Consider the following 26,894-nt stretch of genomic DNA (forward strand, 5'->3'; position numbering starts at 1 on the left):
ACCCACGTAGCGCTATTGACAGTGCGACCCGACTTAGTTGGTAACAAGTGCAGCTAGCTGCTGCTGCTGCTCCGCCGCCTCCGCTGCCACCGCTGCTGCTCCTGCTATTAGCGCATCCGTACTACAACTATGTATGTGCCGATTGTCGGCTGTCCTTCGTATGGAATTACACGATTAAACAACTATAGCGCTATACGTAAATATTGTTACGGTAATATTCCCATAGAGGAGCGTCAATGAAAAAGATGCTTTTGATCTGCCGCGCGCATTGGACCATATGTTCCAGTGCTTGCTCTCCTTGTAAATACATTGTAAATACGTTTGCCTGTTGTGTCTGCCTCCACGTAATATTGCTACGGAACAGCCGCCACAGTGTGGCTGCACTGAGGAGGACGAAGACGACGTGTGTGCAGGTTTGATATAGCGTCGCCATTTTCGCCTCCGTGAGCTTACCTGTAAATAAATTGTAAATAGTATTCGGCTTCAGCTTCACGTAACATTATCTTGGTGGAAATGCTGGGGGTCTGACGCAAGACGGAGCTGCGCAGCGGTCGTGAAGTCGCCACTCTATAGGCATGTCTTCTGGCGGTGAAACTGCGTCAGCGGCGGCCGCCATGCCAGCCATCATACTGGCTATATGCTGTGATCCTGGGACCTTTTCCGGCGCTGATGGCGACGACGTCGACGACTCAATTTGAGTCTATGAGTGCGTAAGCAAACATTAGAGGTGGGAGGCGACCTTGATGCTGGCGAACGTAACATTTTAATTAAAGGGAACTACGACAGCATGGTTCGGTAACAATGAAGAGGAGCTCACAAGCCGGAACGTATGTAACACAAAAATTCACGAGTTGTTTGCCCAAACTGCAGGCTGCCAGCGTGCCGTTAAGAAAGAACTTGTCTCGCGTGTGCAGATGCCTACTGAGTCATACTTGACGTACATTCAGGATTTGCTGGCCCTTTACCAAAAAGTTGACACCAAGATGACACAAGTCAATAAGGTCGCGCACGTACAGAAAGGAATCGCAGACGACGCCTTTAACCTGATTCTGTTTAAAGTATATGCGACAGTCAACGGGATTATTGCTGAATGTTGACCTTTCGTAGATGCTAAAAGCCGCCGCATCACCTGCAACTTCACCCTGCCTTCCGAACGCAGCATCGAAACCAACGTGTAAGGATGTTCGTATAGCGACTCAGTCTTGAACGTCAGAGACTCTCACCCGAAGCTAAGCCGCATCGCCCGCACACTTCATGCGAGGGGAGCCCAGTCATTTCAAACCGACCATATCGCTTATATGCAGTCAGTTGTTCGTCAAGAACTGGCAAATGTGGACCGTCATACCATCTGTTCTGTGAACCATCCTGACCTTTACCCTTCGGCCACCTTCAAGCCTCTCCAATGCCATTGTGCTACTCTCAATTATCGCGATCCGAATGCGTGGAAGACGCCTGAAGACAAGTCAATTTGCTTCCGACGTGAACATGTTGGACAGATTTCACTGTATTGTCGAAGTCCTTGGATCACGCCTTCTCGAACAAGCTTCTCCAGCTTCCGCTATCCACTCCAGAGCCAGCACCAGGTACTAACCCCAGTTCAACCAGGAACATCTACCGAGAACACTACGACCACCACCCAGTACAGCCGCTCACCCTCACCACCACAATAACCTTCTCGTTCGCCGACTCCAAGCCGTTCCCCGTCGCCGTACTACTACCGGCGCTTTCCTTCGGGAAACTGAAGGCTGCAGCTCCTGGAGGTGACTCTGCTATTATGACGTGCCCTAAAAGTTCTCTGTTAACGCGTCCTCCTAATCACAACCTGGGGCCCTATAATGTAAAACTATTCCAATATGTTTTTATTCCAATCTCCTCACTTCAAATCTGCGTAACCGCCAGCGCAAGCATCGGCGGTCACCCGCAGGGTTGTCTGAACAGACCGCTCTCCTTGTTCGTAGGAGGTCGCTTTTGTTTTCTTGAAAAACGAATAACAGTGCCTACACTGAGCGGCTTGTCTTATCTAATTGGCTGACAAGAGGCGAGGAGCCCGCTCAAGTGGAGCGGGATTCGATAGGGCCGAGCCACTGCATTGACAATCGATAACAGGATGAAGACGGTGGTGCCGGCGCCTGCGATGGGTCCGCTTTCTCTTACTTAGCTTGCGGTGGCTGGTCAAATATCGCGGCGGCATGCAACGGAAGCTTAAGAATGACGCTAGAATGGATCCTCAGCAAAGAAGAGTTCGCAAAACAAGGTCGTAAACACGCCGAAAGTGCTCGAAAACGTTACGTGACAGTTACGTTACGAAGACGTCGTGTGACAGACAGGTGAAGTGAAGGTCGTGCAAAAAAGTTTTTGGCCAATTGTGGAGAGCTGATTGCAGAATTGGAATAGAAAACTGGAATAGTCTCACGTTACAGCGTCCCTGATTTACGTTGAAGTTGATGGTCTAGCTGCTTCATATGTGATTGACACCGGCGCCCATATTTATGTTATGAGTACTCATCTCCGTCAAAAGCTGAAGAAAGTTATGACCCCTCCCCCTCACGTGCTGTACGTGTGGCCGACGGCGGTACGTCTGCCGTAGCTAGCCTATGTACGGCACATGTCAGTCTTGCCGGCCGCAAAATTTGTTTTATTCACTGTCCTTTCCCGCTGTTGCAATGACGTCATCCTCGGTCTTACGTTTCTTTCGCCCACTCCGTTCTCTTCGATTATTCCGCTGGCACTGTAGAGCTTGGCCTGCCGAATACAATTGATCAACCCGGACTGGTTTAGAGTCAGCTTTGTTCCACTGAGCACGTTCGTTTACCGACGCTGCCACTTGTATTTCTGTTACGCACTCTCCACCACTACCCGACGGTGACTATGTGTCGGCTCCCATCCCTGCCGTTCTGTTGACGCACCGTGTTGGTATTCCAAATACTATTGTAGCTCTACGTGACAACCTTGCTTGCCTTCCTGTGCTGAATTTCAGGCTGCGTTCACAAGTCCTCCCACAGGGAATTTTCCTCGCTATGCTGGCGCCTTCCTACTACTACGCCATCTCGGCGTTGTCTCCACCTGTGTTGCTCGCTCGCACAACGCTGACATCCCATCTTCTTCACCCAATCTGTCTCCTACCGACCGGAATAAAATGATCGCTCCAGACCTTTCGCCCCATCAAGCTGACGATCTCCTTCGCCTCCTCTCCTCTTATCGGAACGTCACTGACCTTTGTCTCTGTCCTCTGGGTCAAACCAGGGCCTCAGTGTTTATGCGGTGCTCTCAAGCACCGCATAAACACTGGGGATGCCCATCGGATCTACTGACGACATACCAGGTGTCTTTAGCTGAGCGCCACATTATTCTAATGGAGGTCAACAACGTGCTTGTCAAAGATATAATCGAGCCATCATCGAATGATCAACATCATGGGCTTGTCCTGTGGTTCTTGTTAAAACAAAGACGACAGCTGGAGACCTTGCATGGATTACCGACAACCTAATAAGATCACCAAAAAAGACGTGTAGCTGCTGCCACGCATAGACGATGGCCTGGGTTGCCTTCACAGCGCCAAGTATTTTTCTTCAATCGACCTCCTGACGGTCTTTACCAGTTTACAATCAAGCCCTTCGGCTTATGCAACACCCCGGCCACCTTGTAACACATGATGGAAACCCACTTACACGGTTCTAAATGATCCATTTTCTTGTGTTACCATAATGACCTAATTGCATTTTCACCAACATTTGAAACGCATCTCGACCGACTTAATCGTTTCTGTGTTTCGCAACGCCGACTTACCACTTAATTCATCCAAGTGCCACTTCGGACGTCAGCGTCCTACACTGCCCGGTCATCTCGTCGACTCGACCGGTTTTCACCCCGACACTGACGAAGTTTGAGCTGTGCAGGAATTCCCCGTTCCGACTTGCACAAAGGAAGTGCGAAGCTCCTTGGGACTGTGCTTCTACTTCCGTCGTTCTGTCAACATTTTCACGGAAATCGCACGTCCTCTCACAAACTTACTGAAGAAAGGCGTCCGGTTTTTTGGGGGTTCTGCACAGGTTGCCGCCTTCTCTACCTGATCACGTCGCTCACTACACCATCTGTCCTGGCTCATTTCGACGGATTCACTCCAACGGAACTCTGAACCGATGCCAGTGGATACGGAATCAGCACTATTTGGGTCCAGCATCAGAACTGGCACGCCCGTGTTATTGCCTAAGCCAGCCGTCTCCTTCACCCAGCCGAGCAGAACCACTCCATCACGGAACGGGAGTGTCTTGCTCTCGTTTGATAGGCGAGCCAGTTCCTCCCCTACTTACATGGCCGGCATTTCACCGCCACTGCCCATCACCACGCAATTTGCTGACTTTCGTCACTTAAGGATCCCACTGGGTGTCTTAATTGCTCGGCACTGTGGCTCCAAGAATATAAATGCTCTGTTTTTTATAAGTCTGGCTGATTGCACCGGGACACTAACTGTTTGTCTCGCAATCCCGTAGATCGGCCTGAAGCCTCCGATGGCGCGGCTGCATGTGTACTCTTGCGCTTCACTTTAAACCACATCCGTGATGAGCAGTGCTGTGATCCCATCTTGCATGACCTTATTCAGAAACTGGATTCCGCAGCACCCGAGCCTTCCCATCGCCTATTCGTGCTTAGAGATGGCAGATTATATTGCCACAACGTCCACTCGGCTTGTCGTTCTTACGCATCTGCACTTGAGCGTCCACGGCCAGCTCCATTACGCCTCGACCAACTTTAACCTTGTAGTTTGCCTGACCTACGATCGCATTCGGCGTCGCTTCTCTTGACCCGATCTTTACTGCTCCCTCCGTCGCTACGTCGCTGCATGTGAACCGTGCCAACGCCGAAAGAAACCACCTATGCCACCTCCTGGCCTCCTTCAGCCCGTTGGCGTTCTGTATGACCCCTTCTTCCGAGTTGCTCTTGACCTCCTCGGTTTCTTTTCCTGCCTCTACTGCTGGCAGCAAATGGATTGCCGTTGCTACGGACCACACCACCCGATACGCAATTACACGCGCTCTCCCAACCAGTTGTGCTACGGGTGTCATTGATTTCCTGGCACATGATTTCATCTTGCATGATGGAGTCCCTTGTCAACTTATCACCGACCGTGGTCACCGCTTTCTCTCCAGCGTTATCGATGACTTGCTTCGCTCCGGTGCGACAAAACACAAATTTAGGACGGCTCACCACGCGCAAGCCGACGGCTTCAGTGAATGATTCAACCGGACGCTAACTGACATGCTTTCTATCTTCTGATCATCAAGACTGGGACGCTGCGTTGCCCTTAGTTACATTTGCCTACAATTCGTCCCGTCGCGATACCGCTGGTTTTTCACCCTTTTATGTTTTGTTTGACCGCGACCTAAGGTTACCTTTTGACACTATCCTCCCGGCTGCCGACCATTCCTGCACTGAATACGCCCGGGATGCCATTTCCAAAGCTGACGAGGCACGTTGGATTGCTAGCCATCGCCTTACGATATCGCAAGACCACCAGAGGCACTGCTATAACTTCCGTCAGCTTGACGTTATCGATACCCCGGGTGTCTTTGTCATTTTGTGGACTCCGACTCGGCGTGTTGAATTCTCTGAAAAATTGCTTTCCCGGTACTCTGGACCCTACCGTATCTTAAGACGTGCAACAGACGTCACTTACGAAAGCAGCCCACACGAGTCTTCCTCTCCCTCCGTTTCACCACCTACAGACATTGTTATGGTACCCCGCCTAAAACTTTAGCGCTCCCCTACACCATAGCAAGCACCGTTACTCCGTCTGACCCAAACACCATGAAATTACCGTGACGATGATTCAGCAGGCGGGGGTCACATTACGGTAATAGTCCTCTAGAGGAGCGTTGACGAAGAAGACGCTTTTTATCTGGCACGATAATTCGACCATATGGCTCAGTGTCTGGTCTTGTAAATATATGTAAATACGTTTCCCTGTAGTATCGACCTCCACGTAACAATATCATCACTGAAACAAATGTTCGTGTTCAAGCGGCCATTTGCTCGATCGCGCGAAACATTTGGTCTCATCACACGAATTAATATTCCTTGTCCATGCTAATTAGACATTTGAGACACACGATGTTCCCCGCAGGAGCTTTGTGGCATCCAAATCTCAGACGTTTTGTAGGTCGGCGCGGTGTACAAATATTTTTCATCGCTTTGGTTAACTTACGTGGGGCTCACGTGTTCACGAGACGGGTCTCTTCTCGAAATGCACCGCTTCTTTCCTTGTTCCCGGCACACCTCAGCTTCACTGCCCACAGATCATATAGTGCTTGGAATTTGCATTATCTTTTTTATACCAAGAGGCGGCGTCAAATCCCATCAGCCCGGCCAGGCGCCTAGCTCGTTGCATGCCAACAATACCTTTCTAAGTTTTCGTTTTTTTTTTCGCTTCATCGTTTTAGCCCTTTCGCTTTCTTCAGTACAAGGCAGCCAACCGGACATATATGCCCTTTGACTCTCCTATCCTCTGTCTTTTATCGCTTTTTGTTAGGATTTGATTATGAATTTTCACGTGATTATAAACCTCTAACTGCATTCTGTTTGAACAATCTCCCTGGGCAAAGCAACTCCTGCGTATATGTCTTTAGCCAACACTCACCGACCATTCAGCTCTCCTATATAAGGGTGTATGTAATTGCGCACTTCTACTTCTTATCGTGGAATAAGCTTGAAATGAGCTCTATGTTATTTCGACCTGTCACCAGAATAACAACGTACTCAACTTCTCTATAAATGGTTTCACAGTTCAAAAATACATGTCGAATTATTGCAGCGGCTTGGACAGAAGTTATGCGTTGACTGAACTCTGCGCCCACTGCGACGTTATTTTTCTTAATAATATTATCTGTTCTAAATATAGTTATAATTTCTGTAATTATACATTTCTGTATTCAATTATTTTGCTAAACAATCGCTTTTCTTGTTGTTCTTTTTGGTGAACATCCAAGAGAAATGTAATGAGCAAGTGCACTCTGCCCCAATCTTTGCAATTCTCTTACAGCACAGATTAGAAGGCCTGCGCACTATGTGCTCCATTCGTGACACACTATATAATCCTTCCTATATAACACGTGGTCATTGCCCTGCCACATAAAAAAAATTTACAGAAACAGTGACGCAAATTTTTGCGTGTTTGTTAGCACTGATGATAACGCCATAGTAAAAACTCGTGAAGGAGGAAGAACACGAACATTCATGTGTCAGTGGGAAATTAATTGTTTTCCTCACTGAATGCCGAATGTTTCTAACGCAAGAAGACTCTCGATTCTTGTCTTTCCATTCTCCTACATGACGTAGCTGATTTCGAATGATACGGGGACAGCCGAATTGTAGAGTAGATCCATATTGAAGTAGAAAAAAATAGTGGCTGAGAAAGGCCGTTTGTCGGTTTTAGTCGAGGGCAATTATCATTGGCCAGGGCTAGAGCGGAACGCCAAATCAAATAGATTTCGCCTTGTTAGGCTAATTCGACTTCTCCAGATGTCGTCAGCAGTGCCACAAACGGCGGCAATGGAATCCTTTCTGACACCCGAAGCCCTTTATAAACTGTCTATTGCAAAAGAAAACAAAAATAATGCGCATCGGAGTGCAGGGACCACAACGATAGCCCGTGTTCACTCGATACCGATTGTCAAGCACACTATATTATGAACAAGGATCCACTTGGAAAGGGGTCGAAAGTTAGGGCTAGCAACTCCAATCTAGCACCCGTTGTCGATCTGCTAGCGCGCCCTCCTCTCCTTCGATGTGCTCTTCTTACCCTTATTCGCTTCTACGCACGTCCACCATTCGCATGCCCCAGAGGCTGAATGTGCAAACAAAAAGAAATATAAGAGAGAGAGAGAGAGAGAAGGGGGGGCATCCAGTGGTTGAGGAACGGAAGAAAACGTTAAAATTGACTAGCAGGAAAAGCTTCTCGTAATTTATTGCTCAAGGGCCAAGACTTTCAGCTTCCTACAGTTTCGCCAAGTCGAGTTTATTGTTGTCGTTGCTTTTTCTTTCTTCTTCATCGGCTTCTTCCTTTGCCCCACCCTTTGCTCTTTGGCTCCTTGCAGCTGGGGATGAGGCTGAGACTGCGTGGAGACCGGATCCCCAGTAAAGGGACATGGAGCTGCTGGGAGTGTATGGTGAGCAGAGAAAGGAACGAAGAAAGTGAAGCACCAAGATGTCGAGACGTACGGTTGCCAACGGGCTTCCCCTATAGCGACCACGACCAAGTTCGGCCGACATTTCTGAGCTTCTTTTCCTAAAGTAAGATGTACAGTTTTTTTCTTCGTTCATGCCGTGGTTTTATTATGTATGTGCTCTTCGAGGTCGTTGCCCTTATGTATTTTGGAGACATGCTGCGTGCTTTCTTGAAGCTAGTAGCCTTTGTCTCCCCCGCCCGTCTCCTACTTTATGGTCTCTGTCGGGTCGTTCTTTCGTTAGAGAGGTCGTGACCCCTAAATTGAAGCGCAGTAGCCCTTATTTCCTTCATCGTTGCGCCCCTCAGCTAGAAAGAGAGAGAGAGGCACCTAGGAGAAAGCAAAGTACGCCAAAAAAGCAAATAAGTGGCAAAGTATTCAATGGGTTAAATTCAGTTTTAGAATATAACCCCTGTTAGAAGAAGAAACGATCAGCGATGTTCTGTGCCATAGGGCACAGTATTAAGCACAGTGCTCACCCACCGCTTTGCTCAAGGCAGGTTTGCGAGTGGATGTAGCGAAAGGCTGACTCACCTTTAAGGTCAAAATAGAAATAGTAGTAAAAATTATATAGCATAATTTGTAATGAAAACGTTCGTGCACTACTTGCATTGAATACTCGAGGCCAAGTCGCTTGCCTTCGCCTGCGCCACGGAGCACACGTTCGTATTTATTTCTTTAGGGTGTACACGCTATTCCACCGCGTTTTGCAAAAGCTCGAACACCACAAAATTTCCCTAATGCGTCGCCGCCTGTACCTGCTGTAGGCAAACGATGAAAAATGAGTCCGCAAACATCGCTTGCATGCTTTAGTAGCACTGTGGCGCGTGCGAAAAATGAAGTCGCATTTCGACTCCTTTCTGCGCTACAGTTTTTGCATAAGTACTGAAGTATGCTGGCGAGAGGTGCCTGCGGTACACAAAGGCAAAGGAAAACCTAAATAGTTACCGAGTGGAACTTTGTCTAGCTATCGGTTCAAGCTTGAATAGGCAGGAATCACAGTGGGCGTCGTTGAATATGTAACCCTGCGCGGGCAGCTTTTCTCCATTCCAAAAGAAAAATTATTTCCGCAATATGTATTCGTTAATAAAAGCAAGCAAGACTGCTGAAAATGTCCGAGACAAGGCAGTAAAAAATCAAGCATTGATATCACAACAATAAACATGCAAACTTCAAAAAATAATGCTCGGTTACGCTTGAAATTCCTGTAGTTTCTAAACGGGCAGTTACTTGTGCAGTTATCCGTTAAATATTGAAGTTGTAAGTATTTCTTAATATATTAATCTAAGGCGGCTAACTCGTGGATCGGGAAACCCGGTCTGGACCTAGTTAAACTGGGCTATTAATTTTGTTTTTTCACTCTTGTGGAACGGGGCGAGTGCACGTCTACTGCACACATAAACGTTTCATGTTACATTTCAATATGACGATCATGACTCTCTCTCAAACATCATGTATGGGAACTGAAGCACACTGTAAGCCCCACAATAGAAAGGAAAAATAATAGCGGAGTTATGAACGTTAGCCGTGTAGTAAAAAGGGCTGGTTGGTTCATCATCGGAATAAAACAAAACTAGTGCGACACAGGACCGCTGTTTCTGTTTTACTCCAATGACGTACCAGAGTTAGTCACAGACTTCGAGAATGAGACATAATCGACGTGTAGCCTGCATGGTGACTGTGTGTGCATGGCGTCGCTCATTAATTTATACTGGAATTAAGCCGCATTCTTTCCCAGGTACGAAGAATACCGGTAATTGCTGTGGACACTGCTTTCTCAACAACTTATATTTGTGTTGCTTTCTTAACTTTTAAATTGAATACTGCTTTGGGACAAATTGTTCGCTGGGGTTCTCGTAACAAATTTGGTCCTTAACCCAACTAAGACTAAGTTTATGGTTTTCAGATTCCCTCAGAAACGCAAACCTGATTCGTCGTAGTTTTTCCAATAGCGCAAATTCACTGTAACATGAATCGCGATATATATATATATCCCCAGTGTTTGTTGGCTTCTTATGATATGAATTTCAAGAGTGGAGAGACATCGCAGACTCGGATCGAAACGTCGAAGAGTTTTTTATTATATTTTCATTGAGATGGCGCCGAAGAAACTGGAAACTATTTGAATGGTAGGAGACTCGTTGCAAAATAAAAATAACTCTAGGCGTTTTGGCGTTGTCGAATGCCTACTTCGTATTGCGGCCAAGAGAGGAGTTATTGACAGTAGTTTCAGTACAACTAGCTACATTTTTCCAGAGCATAAGACATTCGTGAAGGTAGAGTCACTTACGATATTTTGTTGCTGCATAAATGTATGTACATTTTCGGCCGGAGTCATTATCTGACGCTTGGCACTGTCTTGTGCGTGACCATTTTAGTTGAGAAACATAAGTTAAATTAATTTGAAACTACCACTTACAGTATTGAAATGAAGTGGTATCTAGTTCGTTATAGAATATTCATCAATGAATGATATAACGTGTTAAGGGCTGGTGGAAATTTCTGCTGGTTTCCATTTTTTTTCTGCACTGTTCTAGTGAGTTGAATTTTCTGGGGTAGTTTATCGGACAATTAGATGAACTAAATAATTTTACACTTTAAGGTTTCCCTTGTTCTTAGATGCATATTTTCTGCCTACACGGATGCTGCAGAATTTTGAAACATTAGCGGGAGGGATGTGAAGAATAAAAGAGAACGCATTATTTACTTTTACAGTGCATTTTCAATGCTATTTTCACACGTTAAATGGCAAAATCCTTGTGTTAACAGCCTTGTACATGTTTTTTCTGGCTCTAAGTGGGTTCGCCGCGATGTTACGTTAAAAGCAATTATATTGCATCCCAATCTGACAAGAGAAAACACAATACGGCGTGGACTACGCGGTACTAGCACCCGCCGTGGTTGCTTACTGGCTATGATGTCGAGTTGCTAACCACGAGATCACCGGATCGAATCCCGGCTACGGTTGCCGCATTTCGATGGAGGTGAAATGCAAAAACACCGTGTACTTAGATTGGGGTGCACGTTAAAATACCCCAGGTGGTCCAAATTATTGCAGTGTCCCCTACTACTGTGCGCGCCATAATCAGATTGTGGTTTCGGCACATAAGACCCCTCAATTTCATTTTTACCCGGCCCATGCACTGTGTTTAACACCATACGTGATAAGACAACAGTCGACAGAGCCCAAGTTAGCTCATATTCTGAAAAAAGGACGCCTTAATTTACACCATTATGATGAAGCGGAATAAAAGAATAAGGTTGCATGTTCCATATAACTGTATGAGAACACATGAGCGTTACCCTTGCATGTACCCACTTTCTGCTGAATGAAATAAATATTCTAATGGCCGTGTATTACGGTATTTATGAAAGCCAATATACCAGTGTATTTAAATTCACATTCCAGTTAAGCTTATTGTTTTCACTTCCATCAATCTACATCGCAATGATATTATGAGCTTCAAAAATAACATTTAATGCCGAGCGCTGGGCACGGGAGTGTTCACCTATGCCTTTCTGTATATTGCCGCGCATGAAGTTGGGAAATCTACTATGGTCGTTCCTTTCACACTTTAAAGCACGAACATAATGATCAAAAGATTTCTTTTTTTTATTTAGCTGAAACATCAGCGGTAAACTTGACGCACTGAAATCTTCCCCTTTTAGATAGACTTCTGTTATATTACATCGTACTTCCTAAAGAGTAAGCAGGCATTGTACCACTCTCAGTGGCAGTTGCGAGCATGATCCCTCCCTATTTAATTCCCTTTCCACTGTATACGTGGGCTTGCACACGGAGTAATATTTTATGCGCGTTTGGCTAGCAGTGAAATGTTTATTTCTCTCAAAGTTACGGAGTAGCTAGTAAAAGGGCATGCGGGGCAAAAAATCTGCTTGATGCAGCTTCAAGACCACCCCGCCCCCTTTGATCGCACGACACTATCTTCACAATAACAAAGAAGTCGTACCTATAGCTTGTATTGGCGCAAGGGCTAATGGGTCGAACCAAACCAGGCCGAACCGGTTCGGGCAGGCCCTCAATCTTTTCGGCCCGCGGGCGGGGCTCGTGCGGGCCAATGCACGCCTCTTTCGTGGTTGGACCAGGCACGAAAAAAATAGCCCGTGCCGTTCTCTAGAGTCGGTTCTTGCTCTTCGACGCTGACTAGACTCGTTGTGCGTCAGCATATTCCGGGATCTCTGTAGTTAGTTGGGGGAGACACGAGAGATAGTATGCAAGAACGCGTGCCGAGCGCGACGATCGCATTGAAGATTCGAAACGCGTGCTGGGCTCGCCGCGTGCACATAAAGGCCTCGGAGCGTAATGAATGCAGCGAATGTTCCCGATCGAAGTATGCTTTCAACTAGAGCTCTTCTGTTGCCCTCTCATTCTAGCGTCGGGGCATTGAATGCCTTTAGCAACTCCTGTCGTCTGCACTGCTCGCCACATTTCGATCCCCGACTCCCTACGTTGCCTTTAGAATTATCTCCCTTTAATATAAGTCAGTGTACATATAGTCGTGTGCTTCCGCGGGACCAGTCAGACTTTTCTTTAATATTGCAGAACTTTTAGTTAAATTATGCCAAACAGTGCGCCTCAGTTTATGCCGCATGAATCATGCTATTTGCAGCTGTAAAGAAGCTACCTCGTGAGCAGCGCTAGTACGAAAAGTCATCGCAGCGCTCAGTAAAGTATAAGTTGTCAACTGCGCTACTTCTTAAGCACATGTGTTTACCTAATTGTCGTCGGCTATTTGTCGTGTAACCTCTATGCATGAAAGTTATGCCTTATTTAATTTCACAAATCAGGAGAAAGTTCCTCTTTTGCAGGATTATGTCCAACATACGTGCAATAATTATTTGCCGGTTTGGCCCCACAGCTTCCAATGCATAATTTCGTATACACTGCGTTCCGAATCTCTACACGCTGATTTGAACGCGGTAAACAGAGTGCAAAGCCCATATTAGCATTCCAGACATGATCAAAAGTTTAGGCTGTGGCTAATTGGAACACCAATTACTAATACCACCACGACTATGAACACTAGCCAACAAATAAACTAAGGGAGTATGGAAGCTTTTTCATGCTTTGTAAATAAGTAATTACTACATATATATAATTTTACCTCAAATGCAATTTTATTATTGTAGTACGGATATACCAGGAAGTGACCATGAGAACAAATAAATCAGAACTCGCTCCTATAATTTTTTTTAATTTCGTTTTCTATGTGTAGAATTAATGTGAAAGCAGTATGCCTTTTTCAGATGGTACCACTTGTAATACCTCATGGAGACGTTTTTTTTTTTCGTCTCGGGATCATACTTTTCATCACGCACTTCCACGTTCGCGTTCATTGACTGCGACATCGAAAGTATATTTGTGAGAGGGAGCCACATGACTCTGTTAACATTATCATGAAGGATATGTGTCATCAGTACCGATAAATATACACGTGGCTCCTTCAGAGCGCGGTGGTGGACGTTACGGTTACACAGCCCAAAGGTCAAAGCATCTGTGAAGGTTGTTGGTTCAGTAAACGGCGCATGCACTAGAATGACTTATTTATTGTTTATTTAGGTACCACAGAGCGAAGGAAGGAAGGAAGGAAGGAAGGAAGGAAGGAAGTAAGGAAGTAAGGAAGGAAGGAAGCAAGGAAGGAAGGAAGCAAGGAAGGAAGGAAGCAGGAATACGCGGAACGACTAAGGCATTGTCTGACGTTGGTTAGGCAACCACAAAGTGAGGTTGCCATTACAGTAGAGGGGTTGGGGGTCTAGGAAAGGTCTAGGAAAGCTGAAGTGCAGGTGCAGTAGCCGATACAAGCCAACAAAATTAGGCATATTACTTATAATACAGCAGATAAAGCCCAGAAATGAAATTTGAGCTTGCAATTCATAACTGCAACCACGTAAAGATGACCTAATAATCAGCATTTGCTGCTGGCATAAAAAGAACTATAAAGATCCTATTTCACCAATAGTCATCACATTCCGCAAGACGCATTTCCAGCGAAATATGTGCATGATGAAAAGGAAACTACGTCAGAAACACGAGAAAGAAACCTTGTACATCGCAACTATAATACGATAACGTGCGCTTTCTCATTCAAGACATTCCTCGCGCTTTCAAGCGAAAAACGAACATTACAGTATTTTTAATGTCAGTGAAGGACGAAGGCAATGAATTCACAATACGAATCGTTTCAAGAAAGAACGCATAGCCAAGAATTGTAGCGCCACATTTGTATTATCTTATGCTTTGTGCAAGGTGGACATGCGCCGATACGCAATAATGCATATCTGAATGCGAGTGGACACCCCTCAGCTCGCTTATGTCACAGTTTACTAATATGGAAGCCTTGAATTAGCTGCGTTAAAAATGACAAATGTTATTTTCAATTATCACAAGAGTTCACGCGACAACAAGCGGTCAGGCTGCTGAGCCCCCGTTATGGCTGCTGCAACAAACGAGACCATTTTGCCTAATACCTCACTGAGGAATCACCGGATAAATGCCGCTGCTTTTCTCACCTATACAGTTAACAGTTAAACGCAAAAAGCAGCTCCTTTTGCACTTTACCCATTTCTTTGACGTTTATCTCTAGGGGACAAACGAGTTAGCTTATTTCTTGAGCTAATATTCAGACATTCACTGAGGCCGCACCCGTCCCAACGTGGGTGCGGCCCGCGAGCCCTGCCAGCCACTAAACCAAGAGTGGGTGGGGAGGGGTTCTTCAGGACACAATAAAGTTATTTCCTCCTCCTCCTCACTGAGGAATTTCCGTATCACTCCAAACTCTCACATTTTATGTATACCCTAGGACGGCACCTTCGAGTTATAGAAATGAATAATTTATTAAGTGATATGTTCTCGCAGCATTACATAGGATGTGTTCACCCGTTCTCTGGAACGTGCCGCTTGTTTCGGCTGTTTTTGAAGTGAAGCTTTTTTTTTCGATCACCACGCAGATTTTTCTGGAGCCTCTTCTGAGCTGCAAATGCAGAATATATGCCTCGCACCACCACAGCTATGAATACCAGCCGACAAATAAATCAGGAGAGTATGGAAGCTTCTTCATGATTTGCCTGTCATTCAATGTGGACACACTCAACTCTGACCGGCCAAAGGAATCCCCGCCTGCTAATTCACAAGTGTCCGTATAGTTCAACAACGTTTCATATGATCGGAGTGCACTTTAAACATTTACCTCTGTTGTGTTTATCCATGATTCATGCTCATTTTATCGTGAATGAGTTGGTTTCGGAGTGGCCACTTTGCAATTTGCTGACAAAGTGTCAGTAATCTATACGAAGTATGTTCCTCCATGTCTCGGCAGAGCGAATCGAAATCTTCTATTTCTTCGCCGCAACAACGTGATTTGGGTAACCCGGTTCGTCTTGAAGGTATGTTGAAGCAGAACAATGTGCTGCTTTGTATGTTTTTATTCCCGTATTGTCACACGTACTACTTGAATGTGTCTTTGTCTCACAGGCTTCGTTGACAACAGCACTTGTCAAACGACACCACCCGCCTTAGTTGAAGCTCCCCACCATTTGTTTACACAAATTTGCTCACTATATAGTAGCGTACGCCTGCCTTTCCAAAATTCTTACAGCTAGCTTCAGCGTTTTTTGGTACATTGACAAAATTGAAGAGAGACTATTCACCGTCCAGTATTCTCCTTAGGCGGCCTTCATGCGACCCTCAAGTGCTGTTTTATGACTAGATGTCAGCGTGGATATCAAGGTTGTCTATGCTATTTAAATGCAGACCACTCGTTTAGAAAGTAGGCCAAGAAATGAACAAAATGTCTGGTATGAAAATAAACTGGCAATCCAAGCTATAGAAATAGTAAGCATTGCTATTATGTGGTGTACGCACTGGCGTCATTGAGGCTGCCATATTTTATCACTGCCAACGCATTGAGTAAATTCACGTTTCCCGCAATCCACTTGTTTCCAACAGCGAAGTGAAAGCTTGCCAATTACACTATATATGATCTACGTGACTTCACATGATTCCTGTCCATTAACATTCTTAGAAAATAAGACAATGCCGTAAGGAAGCCTTTCGTTTGCTTGGACTGAAGTATGGCACAAGCAGCAATGCGAGAGCCGAGGGTTCTTGAGAAACAATGGGCGCGCAAAGCCACCCCTCTCGTTAAGAAATGAAGGGTAAACTTGCATGCTGCGCTAGGATTGAATCGCGGCGTTAAAGTCCCAAAACTGCTGTGGGTTGTGAGGACCACCGTGGTGAAAGGCTCCGAATTATTCTTGATCACCCGGGATTCTTTATTAGACGCGCATTGCACGCATGTTACGCTAGCGCTTCATCTGCTTATGCAGTCGCTTTTATTCTGAAAAGACGATGTCTATATACAGCATGAGCAGTATAGCGTTTCGTCACGACGTGTAGAACAGTTGGTTTTCCTCCCGAATGCCTTCGAATTGCGATAAAAGAAGTTTCGTGCATCCATCCAACATTTATGCAAGTGATTTAACCGATCGACTCGTGGTGCGTGACATACGTGAGGTAGAAACACTCGCACAAATGGCACCTTTGCCGGCCAAGTCTGCCATACTAATCCCGCTTGTAGCAAAATTATGAACGGGACCTGGACCACGACTAGCGCTTTTGCACTACCCCTCATCGAGTTGCGACTGCCCCGGCCGGGAACGAACCCGCGACATCACGCTCAGCAGGCAGCGCCGCAGCCACCGAGTGAGCGTGGTGGATGGAGCGGTCTCCTCACGGTTTCCGCGCGTCTACTACGGGACAAAGACGCGGCGATCAATTTGGGATTATAAATCGGGTGTATTTAAGCTCTGCTGAGTGGTGAAATTGAGTGGTTTGTTATTGAAACACCCAGTACTGATAGTATACTTTTCATGTATTCATCGCCAACGTTCGAGTCCCCGAAAAAAGCAAAGGTTTTTAAAGCCACGATCGCTTAATCTATTCGTTTCCCTACTTTGAGCACACGGGCCTAACCATTAGCCAAATGATTCATATCACTGGGAGCGAAGTATTGTTCTCGAGGCGATGTCCCTGCTTAACGCACGCGAGACATCGATACTCATGCGACACGGACTCGATGTCATTTATACATTATTAGAAGCTTGCTTTAGCTATCACATTCTATCACGCAGTTTTTTGTTATACGTATAACAATACCTCCGTACTTCCGGAGGTATTATGATACGCTCGCTTTGTTGGCGAAACTCCCGTGTGTTTAAACAGTTTAGCTAATTTTTGTGTCTGTCTTATGTCATGCCTGAGTTATGTATCACCTGAACTACTTTAGTAATTGCCACATAGAAGCTCACTTCAACCTATACTGTTCTGGTATTAATTCGTTAGGTAATATATACGAAAGATATAAAGAATTTTGGGAAAGATGACCAGTATATTGAAAGAAGCCTTATTATTCAAAAACTATTCGAAAATTACTCGGTTCAGATTCGAATCGTATTTTATTTGCTTTTAAAAAGTACTATTCAAACATCCCTGAAAACTACATGTTCAAGAGAACGCGACAAGGAAGCTGCGCTCTGCTCTTGCTGAAAGCAGGCATTCGTGCCGTGCTGTTACTCCGGTCATTAAGGCCTCATTAAACCATGATAAGCAGCAAGAAGCGCAGGGAAGCTTTTTCGTCAGTTAGATAAAACAGAAGAAGCGCTGAAGACGCTGAAAAATAACCAATACGTCCTATTTGCAGGCACCACTGAGACGAATGTCCGTAAAGAGAAGCTGCGGAGCAGCTGGTACAGTTACAATGAGACGGGTAATTACACCCTCCTGTGTTTATTGATCAAGGCACCGCTAAGCGAAGAAAACCCGTGTGAATCTCGGCAAGAAACGAGGAAACTGAGGAGGTTGACAATGAGAGTACGGCGAAAAGGCACAGAATGGATAACGGAAAAACCAACGAGAAAAGGAAGGGACGAGGTTAGCGGCTTAAGGAAACTCCTGCTGCAACTTTGCACCAATCCCCGATGCCTCGGGAGCGAGGAATGCAGAGAAAAGCAAAGCGTGCCAACCGGCCAAAGCAGGCGACACTTGCAATGCAAGCAGCAGTCGACGACGATGCGCGAAGAAGCACCACCGCCTCCTAATTACCCGGCGACGCTATTACGTCCTTTCTCTTTGGTGTCAACCGGGTCGTCACGTGCTGGAGCTGTAGATGTGCTAGTAGATGGCGCGCGAAGTGGGAGAGTGGAAGAGAGAGGTGGCTTCCTTTGGTGAAAAGGAAGCCGCCTGGAAGGAAGACTCCCGCCAGAGCCGCCTGACTCTGCTACGTGGTGGCGCCACGAAAGCCGTGAGCGTAGATTTGCCCACGACGGAACCGTCCTAGTCGCTGCGCGCGGAGTAAGGAGTAATGAACGGGCCGTCCTGTTCTCTGCGACACATTAGGGCAGCAAGACAAACTATGCTGCGAAGTTGTGCATCAGCGGCAATCGTTTGCTTACACGGTACTTAAGTGACGCGCTGAAAGGTCCCGCAACCCTCCTCTCACCACCTCTTTGATTTACATTCTCTTCTTTGAGGTATTTCCTTGACTTTGTTTTTCGTACCTATAGTTTTCCGCGCCTACTTAATCAACCTTATGCGACACTCCAATCTTCCACCTGCTACGTTTGAGATGATCGCATGCCCTGCTGTTGGCAAATACAGGTGCGACTTGCGTGTTCATCTGAAAGCATAAATTGCTTTTCACTCCGTGATTTTCAGAGAATGTGTTCTCAGAGAGACAAAACAAAGCGTCCCAATGAATCTGGGGGACTCTTACTGAACCCGAGAAACTTAAAAAGAGCAAGGAGAGCTGTGAATATTTCCTTGAACCTCGCAGACTATCAATGCACAGTGCATCGACGGGCTAATTCAGCGGGTTGATTTTTGCCTACGTTCTGGCTTGCAAGATACTGGGACATGGGCTTAGAAAACTTCCCCGGCTGGCCGATGACGATGCCAACTCCTTCCTCGGGCTGCTGCCCGAGGAAGGACGCTAGCGGGGTTAGTCTCTCGGTCCCCCACCTCCCTTGTCTCTATAAAGGACATTTCATAAAGTTTGGTCTCTCTCTCTCTCTCAATCTATAGCTAAAGTTTGTGCTGTACCTACGCGATTTTAAACAATAATCAATGCAGTCATTTATTATGTAACATAGCTGGGTGTGAATGAATGAATGAATGAATGAATGAATGAATGTTTGGTTTTTATTGGCGCAAGGGCCAGTAATGGCCAAAGAGCGCCAAGCCAGTGTTGATGAATTCGCAATGTAGTTATGAGTTCAATGAGCTTGATGTGACGTGGCTGTAAAGGGGCCTTAAAAATAGTCGCTCTAGAGTGCGTAAAATCTATGTGTTATAAGATTATGTCGATGATAATGACATGTTCAATGAGAAATAAAGTCCATCGTGAGAGAATGATGCATTATAAAAGATCTATGAGATGGTAAAATTACCTGGAGCACTACTGCCTCGCCAGAGCCCTTGAAACACAAGGGCCTGGAGGCATGTGCTATACAGTATGACTTTCACAGCGGCATCCTCTCAAGAGAGGAAGCGCTACGAATGTATGGGACTAATAACCTGTAGGACAACATCTCTGAGGAAACCTAGGACAGTGTTTGTATTAAAAAGCGGTTCTGGACCGAGAAACATTACAGGATGAAGAGGAATGTGTTGACGGTATGCTAAGGAAAGATGTCTCCTTCTCTCAGATTCGGCTTTCCGACACTCCAGGAGAACGTGGAGCACGGTGAGCCTCTCCCCGCATCTGCCACATGTTGGAGGGTCATTTCCGGTGAGTAAAAAGTTATGGGTGCCAAATGTGTGTCCTATTCTAAGACGACAGAATAGGACATCTGTGCGCCGTGATTTTATTGCAGAAGGCCAGAACCCTAATTGTGGCTTTATTACGTGCAGCTTATTATTTGTTTCCCTGTCCCACAAGCGTTGCCAGTAGTTTCGCAGTTTCCTGCACAAGAAGGGCCTCAGATCTGTGACAGGGACTGCAGCAGTAGGATGAGCAGAATACGATGCAATTGATGTGGCCATCTGGTCCGCCAGAACGTTACCTTCGATGCCCCTATGACCCGGCACCCAGCATATGATGACATGCTGGTTACATATATATGATTTACATAGGACGGAATAAAGTTCATTGATTACTGGATTTTTGTGCTTACAAAATGACATCAAAGCCTTCACAGCGCTTAGGGAGTCCGTATATATAACAGATTTTTTGAGTTTTGTTCTCCTTATGTGCCTTACAGCCGACAGTAGTGCGTAGGCCTCAGCCGTAAAGATGCTTGCTTCCGGATGCAGTACATCGGATTCCGAAAAGGATGGGCCGACGGCTGCATAGGACACCCCCTCGCGTGACTTCGATGCGTCTGTGTAGAACTCCGTGCAGGAGTGTTTGTATTGGAGTTCCCGGAAATGCATTTGTATTTCAATCTCTGGAGCGTGTTTTGTAACTTGCATGAAAGATATATCGCATTGTATCATCTGCCACTCCCAAGGAGGTAGCAGCTTAGCTGGAGGCATTAGGCGATGTTTGAGGATTGGGACATCCATTTCAACACTAAGCTCCCTCACACGAAGTGAGAAGGGCTGTCTTACAGAGGGACGATTACGGAAGAGTGAATCATATGTCATATCGTTAAGGGTATTAAAACGCGGATGTTCAGGATTAGAGTGGACTTTCAGGAAATATGTTTGGCTGATGTATGTTCTCTGGAGATGGAGTGACCACTCATTTGATTCGACATACAAACTTTCAATGGGACTTGTTCTGAAAGCGCCAGTGGCCAGTCTAATTCCTAAATGGTGAACCGGATCTAGCATCTTTAGCGCGCTCGGGGCTGCAGAGTGATAAATCACGGCACCGTAGTCCAATCGTGATCGAATGAGGCTTTTGTGAAGACTCATCAAACATTTTCTGTCGCTGCCCCATGCTGTAGGGGATAAAATTTTCAGTAAGTTCATTGTTTTTAAGCATTTCACCTTGAGATATTTTATGTGTGGAATAAATGTTAGTTTAGAGTCAAGTATGACACCTAGGAACTTGTGCTCTTTGTTCACAGGGATTTGCTGGCCATACATTTGGATATCGGGATCTGCAACGAGGCCTCTCTTTCTTGTGAAAAGCACACAAGAACTTTTGTTTGGGTTCACTTTAAATCCGTTTTCGTCTGTCCATTTAGATACTTTGTTCAAGCCCTGTTGTACTTGCCTCTCACACACTGCAAGGTTGCAGGATTTGAAACCTATTTGTATATCATCTACGTAAACAGAATAAAAAATGGCTGGCGGTAATGAAGCGCGGAGGGTGTTCATTTTCACGATAAAGAGTGTGCAGCTAAGCACACCTCCTTGAGGTACACCATTTTCTTGTATAAAAGGTCGCGACAATACATTGCCAATTTTCACGCGGAATGTACGTTTTGACAGATAGCTTTCTATTATGTTTAGCATATTTCCACGGATGCCCATCCCCGACAAGTCTCGTAAGATCCCGTATCGCCACGTCGTGTCGGACGCCTTCTCCATATCGAGGAATATCGATAAGAAGAACTGTTTATGTACAAATGCGTCGCGGATATTTGCTTCAATGCGTACAAGATGATCAGTCGTGGACCGCCCTTCTCTGAAACCACACTGATAGGGATCAAGCATATTGTGCAGTTCAAGGAAATGTATTAGTCTAAGATTAATCATTTTTTCGAATAGCTTACAAAGACAACTTGTAAGAGCTATCGGGCGATAACTTGCCGCCAAGGAAGGGTCTTTGTCCAGCTTCAAGACGGGAATAACAATAGCCTCCTTCCATGAGGATGGGAGGTATCCAGCAGCCCAGATAGAGTTGAAAAGTGCCAGGAGTGTCATTTGTGTGTCTTCGTGTAAGTTCTTAATCATGTCATAGATGATTCTATCAGCTCCCGGAGCAGAGCTTCTACATGTGCTCAATGCAGCTTTAAGCTCGGCAATGTTAAAAGAACGGTTATAAGGTTCATCCGAACGGCATTTACGATCAGGTGTCTTAAGTTCAGCTAAGTGTTTATATTTGAGGAATGATTTTGTGTAATGTGTGGAGCTTGATACATGTTCGAAGTGTTCGCCCAGAGCGTTCGCCTGGTCCTCCAAGGTAGTCCCTTGGTCGTCCACTAAGGGCAGAGGGTGGATTTGTTGCCCCTTTATCTTTCTTACACCATTCCAAACTTTAGATTCTTGAGTGTAGGATGTGATGCCCGAGAGAAACCTCTCCCAGCTAGCTCTCCTTGCCTGTCTCCGCGTGCGCCTCCCTTGTGACTTTGCCAGTTTAAATTGAATAAGGTTTTCTGCAGTCGGGGAGCGACGCAGCAAACCCCACGCTTTGTTTTGTTTCTTTCGTGCCAGTCTGCACTCTTCATTCCACCAGGGTACCCGTCTTTTACAAGAGAGACCTTGTGTTTGGGGAATGAACTTTTCAGCTGCGTCGAATATAAAAAAAGTAAAATATGCTACAGAATTGTCTATGTTAAAATCAGTGATAAAATCTCGTGATAAGTAAGTTGCTTCCTTAAAATCATTCCATTCGGCGGAGGCTAGTTTCCACCGGGGTGTATGTAGGGGGCATTCATGTTGAGGCATTGAATTTAACATTACAGGAAAGTGGTCACTTCCATATGGATTTTTTATTACATGCCATTGCAAGTCCGGGAAAATTGAAGCCGAGCCAATAGACAGGTCTATTGATGAATATGAATTGTTATGGAAATTATAATAAGTTGGCTCCTTCTTGTTGAAGAGGCATGCACCGGAGTTCACAAGAAAATTTTCAATGAAACGGCCTCTCGCGTCACATCGCGAGTCTCCCCACATGGTGTGGTGTGCGTTAATATCGCCTGCGAGTATGAAAGGGTCCGGAAGCTGATCGATTAGGTTATAAAAATTACTTTTTTCCAGATGAAAATTGGGGGGTATGTATAAGCAACATACAGTGATCAATTTATTAAAAAGAATTGTCCGAATTGACACTGCCTCAAGGGGCGTCTGAAGGGCGACCTGGTGACAGGCTACGGACTTGTCTACAACTATTGCAACACCGCCAGACGAGGTATTCGCCTCATTGCGGTCTTTACGGTAGATGGCGTACTCACAAAGAAAGTTTGTTTGTGTGGATTTAAGATGTGTCTCCTGAACACACAGCACCTTTGGGATTATGTTTGTGTAAGAGTTCTTTAATGTCATCGAGGTTGTGGATAAGACCTCTAACGTTCCAGTGTATTATTTGTGTAGCCATATTGTTCGTGTTTTTACGCTGTGTGTCAAGAGGAGTTTAGAGAGAAGACTTACGGAGCCGTTTCAGGCCCCGTGATTATTGTACGGGTTCTGTCTTTTTTGGAGCGGTCGCGAGACTCACGCTGCTCCCGAGGCGCTGGATGCGCCTTCTGGCTCGGGGCTGTGTCCATCGACTCCTGGGAGCCGCTGGACTTCCGCTCACTAGAGCGGGGTGTTTTCAGGGTAGGCCTTGCCTCGAAAAGCAGAGCCTTGGAGGCCACCAACCCAGAGGTCGATGGGCCCTCCTTTAGAGACGGCGCAGCAGCGCTCGCTACTGTCGCCTGGGGGGCTGAGGACACTGCCGTGGCCACACTCTTTGTGGGCCGGGCTGATGCCCCAGTCTGCTGCGGTGCTGCCCCCCTACGCGCCGCACCAGCATACCATGCGGTATGGAGGAAAGAAATACGCTTTCGCGCTTCTTGAAAAGAAATGTTCTCCTTGATCTTTAATGTGATGATTTCCTTTTCCTTCTTCCAAGAAGGACATGACCGAGAGTATGCAGGGTGGTCACCCTCGCAGTTTGCGCAGCGGTGTGCCTTGGTACAATTATCGGCAGGGTGTTCGTTTGAAGCGCACTTTGCACATGTGGTACGGCCCCGGCAGCTCTGAGAGCCGCGACCAAATCGCTGGCACTTAAAGCAGAGGCGCGGGTTCGGAATGTAGGGTCTTAGTTTTATTTTTAAATAACCTGTTTCAATATACTCTGGTAAAGTGCTTGTGCAGAATGTCAAAATTAGGTGTTTAGTGGGGATCTCTTTGTCATCCCGCCTGATCTTTATCCTTTGGACATTTGTCACGTGCTGTTCCTTCCAGCCTTCAAGCAGCTCGGTTTCACTCAAATCAAAGAGATCTTGTTCAGATACGACTCCGCGTGTGCTGTTCAATGAACGATGCGGATTTATCGAGACAGGGGTACTATTAATTTCAACAAGTCCAGATAGATTCTCGTACTGTTTCTTGTCACTAACTTGGAGCAACAGATCACCGCTGGCCATTTTCGTGACCTTGTAGCCGGGACCTAGTTTCTCAGTAAGAGACTTTGCGACAACAAATGGTGATAGGGTTCTTGCTGTTTTATCAGGGTTTCCACAACTTAAGACATGGTATTTTGGATAAATTTCTTTGGTTTGGCCAAAAAGTTTCAGGGAGTCATCGGTGCGCCCTCTCTTGGAAAGAGGGCGATCAGGGAGTCGGGGGAATGATGAAAAAGCCATCAAAGTAAATATCACTTCGGTAGCTATGCCAGCCGCCCACCACCGAGCCCAACAAGGGGACGCTGCGAAGCCCAAAAGCTACGAAGACGTCAGCTGTACATAGACACTATAACCTAATATACGATACCCAAGGTTGGATAACTACACCAGGTTAACCCTCGCCACCTGGAAGTCTGGAAGTAAGAAGAAGCGAAGAGAAGACAGGAAAGATTGAAAGTGAGAGAGAAAGACGAAGATTAAAGAGAAGGACAGGAAAACGTGACTGCCGATTTCCTCCAGGTGGGTCAGCCTGGAGGTGCCGTCTATGTGAAGCAGAGGCCAAAGAGGCGTGTTGCCTCCACCGGGGGGCCTTAAAGGTCCAAACACCCGGCATCGGCTCAACCTCCAGGATCCCCCTTTCCCCAGACACGGCTAAGCCGCGCACGGCTACACGCGGGAGGGTCCAACCCTCGTGTGCTCGGGTACGTGGTGTCGCAACACACCAAACACCTGCTTGCGCAGACGCCCCTGCGGGGGTAGCTGGGTGTTGACGATTCAGGATGTTGGGAAGTTATACCGCAAGCAAAACACGAGATGACCGCTTCGTGTTGTCCCTTCCTTCAAGTCTTGCAGTTACTTCTCAAAATCATTTATTATGTTACAGCAATCCTGCAGTTACAATGTTAGTTAAAACGTGACGTTTCCTGTATGAAAAAATGCACATATTTCTTACAGGTAAGTGTCCGCAATTCCAAAAGTGCCACACTCGATAACACCATAAATATCATACAACGTTCTAAATGAGCTTCATTTGCGTAACAAAAGGAAAGTTACTGGAAATTATAGACAAAACAGTAAAGACCAGATGTAACTGGTATGACGCGGCAATCGCTACTTTCCTGTCAGCAACACAATCTCGCACTAACGCACGCAAGCCATTCATGATCGCAAAATATAAGGAGGAAAGTGAAAAAAAATGCACGCAATATCGATGGCGATCGTGGTTGGGAGGCACAATAAACACCAAAGGCTGCATATTATTTAGAGTGTACTGATTATTCTTCGTCTTAATATTTATTTAAGAAAACATACACATAAAAAGGCATAAAGTTATAGATAGATGGCAACAGGGAGGGAGCAAGCAGGCTGGCAACGGGTGTGCCCCCGAGGGGGGTGCCCCACCTTCCTACCCTTAAGTGAAAAAGGGTTTCAAACAAAAACTAAAGGTTGAAAGAAGGAAAGTAAGGAGGAAAGAAGGGATAAGACTGCCGGTCACAAATACTAAAAGCAAAGCAACTCAAGAAGCCCCAAACCAACCATGAACCCTTGTTTCCTTGCCAAGCTACTGTACATTTGTCTTTTGCGTGTTAATACCTCAACATTCCTTCATAATTTCGAGGTAGAAGTTTTTCAGAATTTTTTTTCAAGTTATTTCTGTTGTTATTGCGCACTATGAGGCGATCTGCCGAACGCACTTATTAGACGAGCCATAAAAATATATCTAATTATTCGGCACACGAGCTCAAGGTCGTACTCCGGATGTAATATTTTAATGTCATTGGCGTCATTATATTTACCGTTCGTAATATCGTGGGCACAGGACAGTACTTCTATCATACGGACTTCTATTGCAGAAGCACTGTCTCAGAAAGAGCGCTTGAACAGCCGCGGTAGACCAGTGGCTGAGGCGTCGCGCTGCTGGCTCGAGGTCACGGGATTGGCCGCGTTGTCAACAATACGATGGGATCGATATGCAAAAGCCGCTCGTTTACTTCTCATCATTTCTGTGCGCATTAAAATTACTGTCCAGTCACCAGATACGGCGTGCCTTGTATGTTTTCTTTTTTTTGCACGTAAAATGCCAGGGTGTAATTTCTTTATTTTTTTAGTCGGTTCTGCACTAGCACGTTATTATAGGTCGTTCTGCAATAGCACAATTATTTCAAGTCGTGGCTTGTGCACGCGCGTGTAGCAGCTTAGTATCTCATTGCATATGAGTGAATTGAGCGGAAACAGCGCGAAATAGCAGGACGTATAAATAGACCAGCCAACCGCGTTGACTAACAACAAACGGTTTAGGGAAAACAGGCGGAAGTCGGGAGGGGGCAATTCAAGACGATGAGCATAATGGGAACAAGGTGAAAAGAGGAGCCAACG

General features: G+C 45.9%; 1 long non-coding RNA gene across 1 annotated transcript in view; it reads left to right on the forward strand.

The window, feature by feature from the left end:
* Positions 1 to 15,291, forward strand: part of LOC129386410 (uncharacterized) — a 59,410-nt gene extending 44,119 nt beyond the window's left edge. Inside the window, exons 2-3 of the long non-coding RNA XR_008613797.1 lie at positions 8,091 to 8,286; positions 15,189 to 15,291. This is a non-coding gene — a long non-coding RNA (uncharacterized lncRNA). The remainder of the gene's footprint in view (positions 1 to 8,090; positions 8,287 to 15,188) is intronic.
* Positions 15,292 to 26,894: the final 11,603 nt, after the last annotated feature.

The sequence above is a fragment of the Dermacentor andersoni genome, chromosome 4, assembly GCF_023375885.2.
Source record: "Dermacentor andersoni chromosome 4, qqDerAnde1_hic_scaffold, whole genome shotgun sequence".
Taxonomy (NCBI): Eukaryota; Metazoa; Arthropoda; class Arachnida; order Ixodida; family Ixodidae; genus Dermacentor; species Dermacentor andersoni.